General features: G+C 41.9%; 1 long non-coding RNA gene across 1 annotated transcript; it reads left to right on the plus strand.

Annotated features, from left to right (window-relative positions):
* Positions 1-517: 517 nt before the first annotated feature.
* Positions 518-4,596, plus strand: LOC126996846 (uncharacterized). Its single transcript, XR_007751640.1, has 3 exons — positions 518-2,196; positions 2,241-2,376; positions 2,469-4,596. It is a non-coding gene; the product is annotated as an uncharacterized LOC126996846 (long non-coding RNA).
* The last annotated feature ends 7,944 nt before the right edge of the window (positions 4,597-12,540 follow it).

Raw genomic sequence — 12,540 nt, forward strand, 5'->3', positions numbered from 1 at the left:
TGGGCGGTTTACGTGTAACCCATAAATTACAGTTAAAGCCTCTCGTTCAACTATACTGTTCCGCTGTTCTGCCGTATTCAATTTCTCACAAAAAAAGATACAGGTCTTAGTTTATCATCATTATCCTGTTATTGCAATACTCCACCAGTATTGTAGTAGGATGCGTAGAGTGACTGTACCAAGCATTCTATCCTTAAGGATTGAGAACGCAATTTTTGTTTCATCCGTCCATATGAGTGGAGTTTTATTTATTTATTTATTTATTTATTTTATTTTATTTATTTATTTATTTTTTTTTTTTTAGTGTACCTTTCTTCCCTTTGTAAATCTTTAGAAAAGGAGCAACAATTTGTGAATAATTTGCAATAAATTTGCGATAATAATTAGTCAATCCAAGAAATGACTGTAAATCATGAACAGTTTGAGGGGCCGGGACGTTTTGTATGGCCTCCAGCTTGCTAGATTGAGGTCTTATTCCCTCTTGAGCGGATGGCATGGCCCAGGTAATCTACTTTGTCCTTAAAAAAGTTACACTTCTCCATCTTAAGAGTCAGTTTGGCTTCCTTTAAGCGATCCAGAATTTGTTCTAAGTTATCTGCGTGATTAGAAAATATATCGCCCAGGATAATTATGTCATCAAGGTACACCTGAACCTTGTTGCTTAATAGTCCTGTAAGGACAGTGCTTATTATTTTCTTGCAGCAGGACGGGGCTGTTTTAAGGCCAAAGGGGAGGGAAGTAAATTCCCAATGTCCTGCTGGAGAAGAAAATGCCGTCTTCTCTCTGCTGATTTCATCTTGGGGGATTTGATGGTAACCCTGTTTCAAGTCTAGGCATGAAAAAAACCTTACTATCTCCCAATTGATTGAGTATAGTAATTATATTAGGGAGTGGGTACCGGTCGTCCCGTAGTGTTTTATTAAGTGCCCGGAAGTCCAGACAAAGTCGTAGTACTCCATGTTTTTTTGCACTGGGATAAGTGGGGCATTATAGGGTGATCGCGAAGGGCGAATCACACCCTGTTGCTGGAGCGATATAAGTTGTTTATTTACTCTGTCATGATAACTGATAGGAATGTTATACGAACGCCTGTACACTACTTCATCAGTGTTTTGCTTGATGGTGCTTAAAAAAATAGGGCGTTACTGTTAATGGTTCTTGTTCTGTGGAAAACACTGTTATATATTTATCTATTAAGGACTTTAAAACCTGATTCTCTCTCTTCACTTGGGAATTTAGCGTCAACAATTTGATAGAGGCTTTTCTTCCTTACTTCAAGCTCTGCGGGCTTCAAGTCTGTTTTAGCTGTGTCAGCGATCTGTACACTAGATACTTGTGGCAGATCAGCGTATAGCTCATGAGTGACAGGCTTCACAGATCCTAACGTTGTATTATCATCTATCTTTACACTCACTTTCAATATTCAAATACGGCACAGTGACATAAGATCTTTGATTGTCAGATGAAGGGGTTAACTTAACTATCCCTGAGCACAAGACTCTAGCCTGAGGAGTACTAACACAAGGCTCAAATAAAGCTTCACTTGCCTGTAGTTGCGTCACTAGCGTTATGTAACCTGCAACAGATGCATGCAGTTGCAAAGGTTCCGCTGCTTGGCAACGTACGGCCTTATTTTCAGTGAGACCTTCTTCATTTCCATCTACATTTAGCTAAGATCCTTCACCTCTAGATATAAGACATATTTTTCCTGGCATAATTGTATGGTTTCCCCTTCTATTATCAGTTTTAAGCTTCGTTCTTTTGTTCCTCATTTAGTTGCAATGTTTTCAAAATAATCTCGTGCTACACGACAAATCAGTACTCAACATAATATGAGTTGGCAAATCTACATCGCGTGTTATCAATAAGTCTTGGAAACTACTTTTTCCTTCCATATTAACTTGTCTTTTATCGTCATTTTCAATATGGTATCTTTGCACAGAGACAATATTCACGGGTTTCGCTTCACAGTTATTTACTGCGAGCCCTAATTCTTTAATAAATTCATCCGTTAAAACTCACACACGCTCCTGTTTGTAGGAGTGCTGCCACTTTTGCATATGTATTATCATGAGTAGTGCGATCTGCCTAACAAAGTTACTCTTGAGTTATGTTGATTATAGCCTTCTTGTCATTATTTTTAAGGTCACTCCCTTGTTCGTTATAGCCTTCTTTTCCTTATATTTATGTGAGGCGGTTACTCCCTTGTTCGTTATAGCCTTCATCTTATTATATTAAAGGTTACTCCCTTGTTCGTTATAGCCTTCTTTTCCTTATATTTATGTGAGGCGGTTACTCCCTTGTTCGTTATAGCCTTCATCTTATATTAAAGGTTACTCCCTTCTTCGTTATAGCCTTCATCTTATTATATTAAAGGTTACTCCCTTGTTCGTTATAGCCTTCTTTTCCTTATATTTATGTGAGGCGGTTACTCCCTTGTTCGTTATAGCCTTCATCTTATATTAAAGGTTACTCCCTTATTCGTTGTAGCCTTCATCTTATTATATTAAAGGTTACTCCCTGTTTTGTTCTTCGCTCATTTTCCGTTTTTTCCACTGCAAGTGTGCATATTTATTTATTTATTTATTTATTTTCATTTGTTTATTTAATGTTATTTGTAGTAGATAACTGAGGGGGGCACTACCCTGGCCTCCTCTTCCTCTGATTCTCTTACTTCACACATTTATCTTAATACTTCACACTATTGTCCATATGCTTCATTTTTTAATTTTTTTATTCATGACTTTTTATCCATACCTCACACTTTTCTTAGTATTTCACATTTTTTCTAGATCATACTCTACACTTCCTACCTGGGGGACGCGGGTTAGGCCTTTATAAAGTCACTCTATGGCTGCATGCCCGCCGCGGCACACCACCACCCTGTGAGGCGTAGAGCCCCGTGCTCCCCTCCATCCTGGGGTAACAATCCTAAAACAAACAAACCTGAGAGGCAGGACGCTGCCGCTGCCTGTCACCTGACACCATCTCACTGAGGAGTGGATCACGGCGCCGGTGGAGAGAGACTGCCCATCCCTCTCCACTCCGCCCGGGAAGGAACTCATGAATTCTCGGTTGAGTCGCGTGTGCTACCCATTGCACTACAGAACAACAGTGGTTGGCCAGAGTTTCCATTACCATATCGTCAAAGTCCATGTCCTCCGGAAGAACCATTAATTATATAATTAAATCGTCACTATTATTTCCGCCACTTAAAACGAGCAAAGCTTAATGAAAATAAGAGGCGTTTTCTCGTCAGAGTAAATTAAACAAAAGCACTGTAAGCACATGTCCCTATTTATCCCTACACCGCTGCCGCCAGTTTTAGACCCTTCTTTTCTTGTATTAAATCAACTCTTTTATCACTCATTAATTACTCCATAAATGATCTCACCGTCTCGTATCCCTGGTAGCGTGATCCGGCTTAAGTTGTTATTGGAGACTGGTGTTCGGGGATAAACAAGGGAAAAAGTAAATATACATTTATTTAAAATTAAATGAAAGTAATTGCCTTACGCAATATTCTATGCTCAGACGATCATAACACTGGCATATTCAGCAATGGATGCAACATATGACAAACGACATGTCTTAAACATAATACTACAATATGTGCTCAGTTGTTGCCAATAATAATAACACTCGTCGTTCCACAAGCAGTGGTTTGTATCTCTCTGCTTACATCACAATCATTATGTACTCTCTTCACAAAATCCTAATAACACATTCCTATAGTATAATCTACTACAAGTCATGGAAACACCCAATTTTACCACACCCAGTGGTTTTACCTTTGCTTTACATCGCAAACAAATAATCACAATCCTGTCCCACTCACAATCCTACTTCACATCTCCTACATTATAATCTCCAGGACAATACAGTCGGTTTCCCTTAGATTCTCGAATTTCTACTCACGATTAAGATCACAACAGCCATCCTCGGCTGAGTGAGTAGCAGGTCTGCTTGAGGCGAGAACCAAGCTCGGTCTACCCATACCACTGATCTCTAGGCCACATTTTTCTTTGCTTTAGGCGGACTTACATCCTTGACACGCCCTTAATTTTCTACATAACCAATGGCCAATACTTCCTGTCACACCCATCTGCTCGCTCATTATGTTGTATTGTTTTACTTCTGCTATTCGTGAGTCAGTCTTAAGACACTCCCACAGTGATTTTTCTGTTAAATTATTGGCTCATAACATGTCGCCACGACTGACGTCACGGGTCAGAGTCTTTTTCAATGGTTGTTCACACTTTCTGACCACGCCTACTGGGTATCTGTTTTCTGTATCTGAGTCTGGGTATCTGTTTTCCTTTACCCTCGTTGTTTCCCCTCTTTGGTACTTGAGATGCTTACACTGTTATATATGTCACTTTTTTTTGTTAGTGTTTGTCCTGTCAGATTTCTACACAGTTGTATACCTGCCTTTCCTCTCTGGGTATCTGTTTTCCTTTACCCTCGTTGTTTCCCCTCTTTTGTACTTGAGATGTTTACACTTATATATATGTCACCCTTTTTGTTAGTGTTTGTCCTGTCAGATGTTTACACAGTTGTATATCTCACTCCTCTGTTTCCTCGTTTTCTGGGTCCTGACAGTGATACGAGAAAAAATATAGAGGAAAGTAGGAAGAGGTGAAGCCAGGGAGGAATGAAGGAATGGAGAACAAATCAGGGGATGATGAAGGAAAGGAGAAGGAAAAGTGTAAAAAGATGAGCAGGAGAAGATCAAGGAAAGGAAGAAGAGACGAGAAGAAAGAGGAAAAAAATATTAAGTAAAGCAAGAAGATAAGGAAGAAAGGACTGAAATTTAAAAAAAGTACAAGAAAATGGAACAACAAAAAAGTAGGAAAAGCAAACTGAGGAGGTGGAGAGGAAAGGAAAAAGAGGAAAGAAACCATAACAATAAAACGAGGAAGAGTATTTAAAAGATAGAGAGAACAAAGGGGATAAAATGATGAAGAAAAAGAGACAAACTGAGCATGAAGGGAGAGGAGGAGGAGGAGGAGGAGGAGGAGGAGGAGGAGGAGGAGGAGGAGGAGGAGGAGGAGGAGAATGACCTGAGTTAAGGAAGAGGAAGAAAGAAAAGGAAGCGGAAGTTGGAGGAAGAGACTTGTTGAAGTATTAGTTCGAGATAATAGTGAAACTTGCCGTGAGGGCAAAGAAGGACAGGTAGCTTTGGCTGTACTACTACTACTACTACTAGTAGTAGTAGTAGTAGTAGTAGTATGGTAATAGTAGTAGTATGGTAATATCGGAAAGGCAAGAGAACGTTGAAAATGAGAGAGAGAGAGAGAGAGAGAGAGAGAGAGAGAGAGAGAGAGAGAGAGAGAGAGAGAGAGAGAGAGAGAGAGAGAGAGAGAGAGAGAGAGAGAGAGAGAGAGAGTAAAAAAATGTTATTCACTATTTTATATTTTTTGCGTGTTCAGTGTTGGAAGCGTGATGGTATTCGGTTCTCACGGCGTCCTGTTTCTTCCCATGCTTTTATCACGATTCCCACGCTCTCTCTCTTTCACTTTTCCTCCCTACCTATTTATGCATTTCTTCTCCATACCAACGCCCTCATTCGTCCTCCTCCTCCTCCTCCTACTCCTACTCCTACTCCTCCTACTCCTCCACCTCATCCTCCTCCTCCTCCTCCTCCTCCACCTCTTCCTCCTCCTCCTCCTCCTCCACCTCTTCCTCCTCCTCCTCCTCCTCCCTCCTACTTTTGCTTCTTCATCTTCTAAATTTCCTTCCTCCTCTTCCTCCTCCTCCTCCTCCTCTTAACTTTTCTTTATTGTTTTACCTTTACGTTCCTCTCGGTCTGATGGTCTGCCGGTCTTCCTTTTCTCTTTAATGATCTGTGGTTTGTGTTTGCCTTTGTTTCCCTCTGATTGTCTGTCTCGTTGTAACTCGGTTTATTCTTTTTTTAAATCTGTGTTTGTCTGTCTGTATCAGTCTACTCCCTTGAGCGAGCATAGGGATTTTTTAGTATAGGCGAGGGGGGGTGGGAGTAATGGGAGTAATGGGAGCAATGGGAGGAGTAATGGGAGAGGACATCTAGCTCATAATATAACCAGGCAGCTTAGAAGTAATTATAGGGGAGTAACAGAGGACGGGCTAAGAATCTTCTATACTAACAGCAGGAGCCTCAGAAACAAGATAGACTTACTAAGGGGTGAAGTTTGTTCAGAAAATTTTGACATAATAGCGATCACTGAGACATGGATAGACACTGCCAATAGAAACTTTAGATCGGAATTTGAAATAACCGGTTATTATATGTTTCACCAAGACAGAAGGGGCAGAAAGGGAGGAGGAATTGCGCTATACGTTAAAGACTCACTTTAATGTTTAGTTAACAATTCAGTCAAAACTAACATGGATTCAGAATCAGTTTGGGTGGACGTTTACAAAGGGAAAGAAAAACTAACTCTTGGAGTTATGTGCAGGCCACCCAACCTTAACAGGCAGGACACGAGTATATTACTACAGGGGATTGGCAGGGCGAGTAGGAGTAGAAATGTCTGCGTAATGGGGGATTTTAATTATAGGAATATAGATTGGGAAGACCTAGGATTTCCCTGAAGTTATACAAGATAATTTCCTTAAGCAGGTAGTTACTGAGCCTACCAGAGGAGATAACATATTAGACTTAGTCCTAACTAATAATGGAAATTTGCTACGTGAGTTGGAGGTGGGCGGAGAGTTAGGAAATAGTGACCACAGAACGGTTCGTTTTATCTTAGACTGCGCGGTAACCCGCGAACCACAGTGTTAGTGTCAGATTTTAGAAAAGCAAATTACGAGGGGCTTCAAAGACATCTTGATGGGGTAGACTGGGATAATTTAGGGATCCATGAGAGCCAGAACTGTGGATTGGAGAGCCAGGAGAACCACGTAGGAATGTCTTACAATAATTTAGTTAGAGTAATAGTAGAGGGGCAAGGACAGCATATACCACAGCGAACACTTAGAAAAGAAAACAATGACCCTAAATGGATGACTCGTGGACTAAAACACGAGATTTGGTTAAAGAAGGGAATTTATCAGAAAATAAAGAATGGTGAAACACATCTCAAGGGCCGGTACGTCGAACTATCTAGATTAGTTATGAAAAACACCAGGATAGCAAAAAGGAACTATGAGATCAAAGTAGGAAATGAGGCGAAAAGTAATCCTAAGGGCTTCTTTCAAATGTAAAGAACAAAAACACGGGAGAAAATTGGATCGCTGAAAACAAACACAGGGGAGCTAGTAGAAAATTACGAAAATATGAGCACATTGTTGAACAACTACTTCCTTTCAGTATTCACACAAGAGGATCGAACGACTATTCCGGAAAGGGTTCAGGTGTACGAGGGCGGGGATGGCAATAAATTGAGGGATATAATCATTACCAGGCAAGTAGTTCAGGATGAGATAGATAAGCTTAAGAAGAACAAGTCGCCAGGTCCAGACGGGATATTTCCGAGGGTATTAAAGGGTAATGTACTCAGTGACCCACTAACCGACATCTTTAAGATGTCGGTAAATACTGGTTATGTGCCGAGCCTATGAAAAGTAGCTAATGTGACGCCAATTTTCAAAAAGGGGGACAAGTCAGCTGCTTCAAAATATCGCCCAATTATCTTAACATCGGTTATAGGCAAGATCCTTGAGTCCATAATAGCCAGGAACATTCAGGAGCATCAAGAGAAACATAGCTTAATTCTCGACTCGCAGCATGGGTTCACGAAAGGTAGGTCATGCCTCACCAATCTCTTGTCCTTCTACAATAAAGTATTTGAGGCGGTAGACAGAGATGAATATTATGATGTAATCTATCTTGATTTTAGTAAAGCGTTTGACAAAGTTCCTCACCAACGACTGTTGCTTAAATTACAGGCTCACGGAGTAGAGGGTAAAGTTTTGAACTGGGTCAAGGCGTGGCTTAGCAATAGGAAGCAAAGAGTGCAAATCAATGGTAAAAGATCTGACTGGGGATGTGTTACGAGTGGGGTCCCACAAGGTTCGGTATTAGGTCCACTTTTGTTTATTATTCATATCAATGACTTAGATACAGGAATTAGTAGTTATCTCAGTAAGTTTGCAGATGGTACCAAGATCGGTAGAGTAATTGAGTCGGATCAGGACGCTAGTATTCTCCAGGGTGAACTCAACAGATTGTATGACTGGGCGGATAAATGGCAGATGAAGTTCAATGTAGGGAAGTGCAGTATTCTGAGTGTAGGTAGGAACAACCCCCCATAAGCAGGTCTGGGTGCGAGAGGGATTTAGGGGTCTTAGTGAGCTCTGATCTCCGTCCAAGGGCACAATGCATTCAAGCTAGAAATCGAGCAAATAGGATACTGGGATTTATTTCAAGGAGCGTAAGCAACAGAAGCGCCGAAGTTTTCCTCAAACTATATTTAGCATTAGTTAGACCTCATCTTGACTATGCGGTTCAGTTCTGGTCTCCTTATTATAGAATGGATATCAAAATGTTTGAATCAGTGCAGAGGAGGATGACTTAGATGATTCAGGGGTTGAGAAACTTGCCATACGAGGAGAGACTCAAACAGTTAAACTTGCATTCTCTATAAAGGCGAAGGGTGCGTGGAGACATGATCGAGGTTTATAAATGGATTAAGGGCTTTAATAAGGGAGACATTCATAAGGTTTTGTTGGTAAGAGAACCGGGTAGGACACGAAGTAACGGGTTTAAACTGGATAAATTCAGATTCAACAGGGACATAGGCAAAAATTGATTTACAAACAGGGTGGTGGATGAGTGGAATAGGCTTAGCAGTCACGTGGTGAGTGCCAATACAATTGTCACATTCAAAAATAGATTAGATAAATTCATGGACAGCGATATTAGGTGGGGTTAGATACACGGGAGCTTAGGTTCAGAGGAGCTGCCTTGTACAGGCCTACCGGCCTCTTGCAGACTCTTATGTTCTTATCTGTACGCACCTTTTTTATCTATATCGTTATCTATCTATCTATATCTTGCTGAGGAAGAAATTGGCTGTGTAAAAGATAGAGGATTGAATGAGAGGAAGAAAGGTCATTGAAAAGAGAGAGAGAGAGAGAGAGAGAGAGAGAGAGAGAGAGAGAGAGAGAGAGAGAGAGAGAGAGAGAGAGAGAGAGAGAGAGAGAGAGAGAGAGAGAGAGAGAGAGAGAGAGAGAGAGAGAGAGTGTTCCGTCACCCCGACAAGCATCATTACACGCTGATGGGGAAGGTATAATGAGAACACTGATGAAGGTGGTATCTCTCTCTCTCTCTCTCTCTCTCTCTCTCTCTCTCTCTCTCTCTCTCTCTCTCTCTCTCTCTCTCTCTCCTTTTTTTTTCTTTTTTGTTCCTAAAATTACGTTTTTTTGTCTTTATGTCTGTGTCTGTCTGTCTGTATGTACATATGTATCAATAACTGTGCGTTTATCTTTCTGTCTGTCGGTATATGTCGCTCCCTTTCAGTATCTATCTACACACACACACACACACACACACACACACACACACACACACACATACCACATCATAATGTTGTCTGCAAAAGAAAAAAAATAGTAATCATAATAAAAACACATTACCATCGCAGTTACATTGTATAAAACATTTCTGCACCAAACTCCCGGCCATTAGCATGATCCCTAAAGCCGTGATCCGGTTCAGCCGTTCAGCCGGACTGCATCGGCCTGAAGACAAACACTATTATTTCTGTTATACGCAATTAAATTTTTCCCGACCATCATAATACACGATTATTAGTATTCATAACGACGTGATTATGTTCTGAAGTCAATTAACAAACACAACCACCCATCCACCGACACACACACACACACACACACACACACACACACACACACACACACACACACACACACACACACACACACACACACACGTCGGCCTTAAAAGTAGTAAAGTGAAACTGTCAGACTTCAGAACAACATGACTTTAGTCCGTAGAAGAAGAAAACAGGAGGGAAGGAAAGGGATAAAAGGAGGAGGGGAGGCAGCGCGAGAAGGGGAAGGGAGGACGAGAGGAAGGGAGATAGGGAGGTGAAGGGGAGAAGGTAGTAGTGGTAGTGGGAGGAGGAGGAGAAGAAGATAGTAATAGAAGGAAGAGGAGGAGACGGAATAAAAAGAATAAGGTGCATTAGAATGGAAAGTTAAATAAAGAACTACTTCACAGAAATTAAGAAATAACGAGGATAAGTAAAGATTAGTAAAGAGGGAGAATAAACAGAGGAAGAAGGATCAAAAAGAAAAATATATAATAAATCAAATTTGATAAAAAATGAGGAAGAGTGTGGACAAAAGAGGGGAAAGAAATGAAAGAGGAGGGAGAAGGAAAAAAAAGTGAGTGCCCAGAATAAGAAAAAGTTGAAAAAAACAAACACCGAAAGGGAAACTGAAGAAGGAAGGAAGAATTGGAGGCGAGAAATATAAGATAGATGTGGAAGAGGAGGAGGAGGAGGAGGAGGAGGAGGAGGAGGAGGAGGAGGAGGAGGAGGAGGAGGAGAGGTGAGGGGCCATGGAAGCAACGATGCACACGCTTAGAGTTTGGAAGTGAAGAGAACGAAGAGGCAGTTTGGCACTCTGAGAGAGAGAGAGAGAGAGAGAGAGAGAGAGAGAGAGAGAGAGAGAGAGAGAGAGAGAGAGAGAGAGAGAGAGAGAGAGAGAGAGAGAGAGAGAGAGAGAGAGAGAGAGAGAGAGAGAGAGAGAGAGAGAGAGAGAGAGAGAGAGAGAGAGGAGAGAGAGAGAGAGAGAGAGAGAGAGAGAGAGAGAGAGAGAGAGAGAGAGAGAGAGAGAGAGAGAGAGAGAGAGAGAGAGAGAGAGAGAGAGTGTAGTGCTACGCCACCCAGAACGCTCACTCACGTTGGCAGCGAGATGCATTGTTTGGCACTCCCGAGAATGCCACTCAACTCCTCTTCCTCCTCCTCCTCTTCCTCCCACTCCTCCTCCTTCCCCTCCTCCTCCTTTCTTGAAGACAACATCATTTCTGATGCTCAGCACGGTTTCAGGAAAGGCAAGTCTCCGTTTTCATGAAAAAAACTGAAGGCACGGGTTAAGTGAAACAGAAACTTCATATCATCTCTCCAGCCAGCTTAATCTTCAATGACAGGAGTTCTATTCTCGAAGGACTCTTGGAGTTCTTCATAATTTGTCATATCCCAAGTGATGTTATATATCTAGAGTTTCAAAAAGCCTTTGACAAAGTACCACAAGAAAGACTCCTCAAGAAACTTAAGTCGGAGGGGTTAAACGACATTTTGACTGCATGGATAAAAGACTGGCTCACTGGAAGAAAACAACGAGTTGTACTCAACGGACAGACTTCCGAGTGGCTACCGGTCACAAGTGGAGTGCCACAGGGGTCAGTGCTGAGACCCATACTCTTCATTAGATATCAACGACCTTGAACTAGGATTAAAATCCACTCTTTCAAAATTTGCCGACGACACAAAGGTGGGTGGGAAGGCCCTCTCGACAGCTGACTGCGAAATTATCCAGAGAGACCTGGACCAGATCACTCAGTGATCAGGAAAATGGCAGATGTCCTTCAACACTACCAAATGTAAAGTAATGCTTATTGGATCCAGAAATAGCAACCACACATACTGCATGGGTGGCGAACCACTACAGGTAGTGCAAGAGGAAAGAGACCTCGGGGTCACAATCAGCAGTGACTTGAAACAAAAACAAAAAAAAACACTGCAAGTCCGCCTGTAAGAAAGCCAATACAATGCTTGGGTTCATAGCGAGGAACTTTGAATACAAGACGCCGATAGTTATGTTATCCTTGTATAATTCGGTGGTAAGGCCCCACCTGGAATACGCCGTGCAATTCTGGTCTCCAAATTACAGGAAAGACATTGAATTACTTAAAAGGGTACAGCAGTGTGCCACGAAGATGATACCATCAATGAGGACACAACCTTACGAAGAGCGACTCGAGCGACTCAACCTCTTCACGTTGGAAAAGAGACGACTGCGGGGAGACATGATACAAGTCTTTAAGTACCTGAACAAGCTCAGCAATGTTAATCACTCCAAACTCTTCACGCTGCAAACTAACCTGAGGACAGGAAACAATGGAAAAACAATTCAAACAAAGCGATGCAATATCGACATCGGCAGGAGTTATTTATCGAATAGAGTTGTTTGCCACTGGAACAACCTTCTTGCAGAAGCAGCTAGCGCAGAGACAATCAACTCCTTCAAGAAACGCATTGATTGACACTTTGCTGCATTGAGAGTGAACAGGATGTATCCAAGAGTAGGTTCACAAGTGCTTTAATCCTTCCCGCAAGCCACTCCTGTGGCTGATTGATTGATTAAATCACTGAAAGCAGGCAGCCTTGTAATGAGCCAACAGGCTTTCTGCTGCCTGCTAGTCCATGTTTCCTCCTCTTCCTCCTCCTCCTCCTCCTACCCCTCCTCCTCCTACCTCTCCTCCTCCTACCCCTTCTCTTCCTACTGCTCCATTTATGCAACTCTCGTCATCCTAACTTCCATATCTCTTCCTCCTCCTCCTCCTCCTCCTCCTCCTCCCTTCTGCTC

The sequence above is a fragment of the Eriocheir sinensis genome, chromosome 1 (assembly GCF_024679095.1).
Source record: "Eriocheir sinensis breed Jianghai 21 chromosome 1, ASM2467909v1, whole genome shotgun sequence".
NCBI lineage: Eukaryota > Metazoa > Arthropoda > Malacostraca > Decapoda > Varunidae > Eriocheir > Eriocheir sinensis.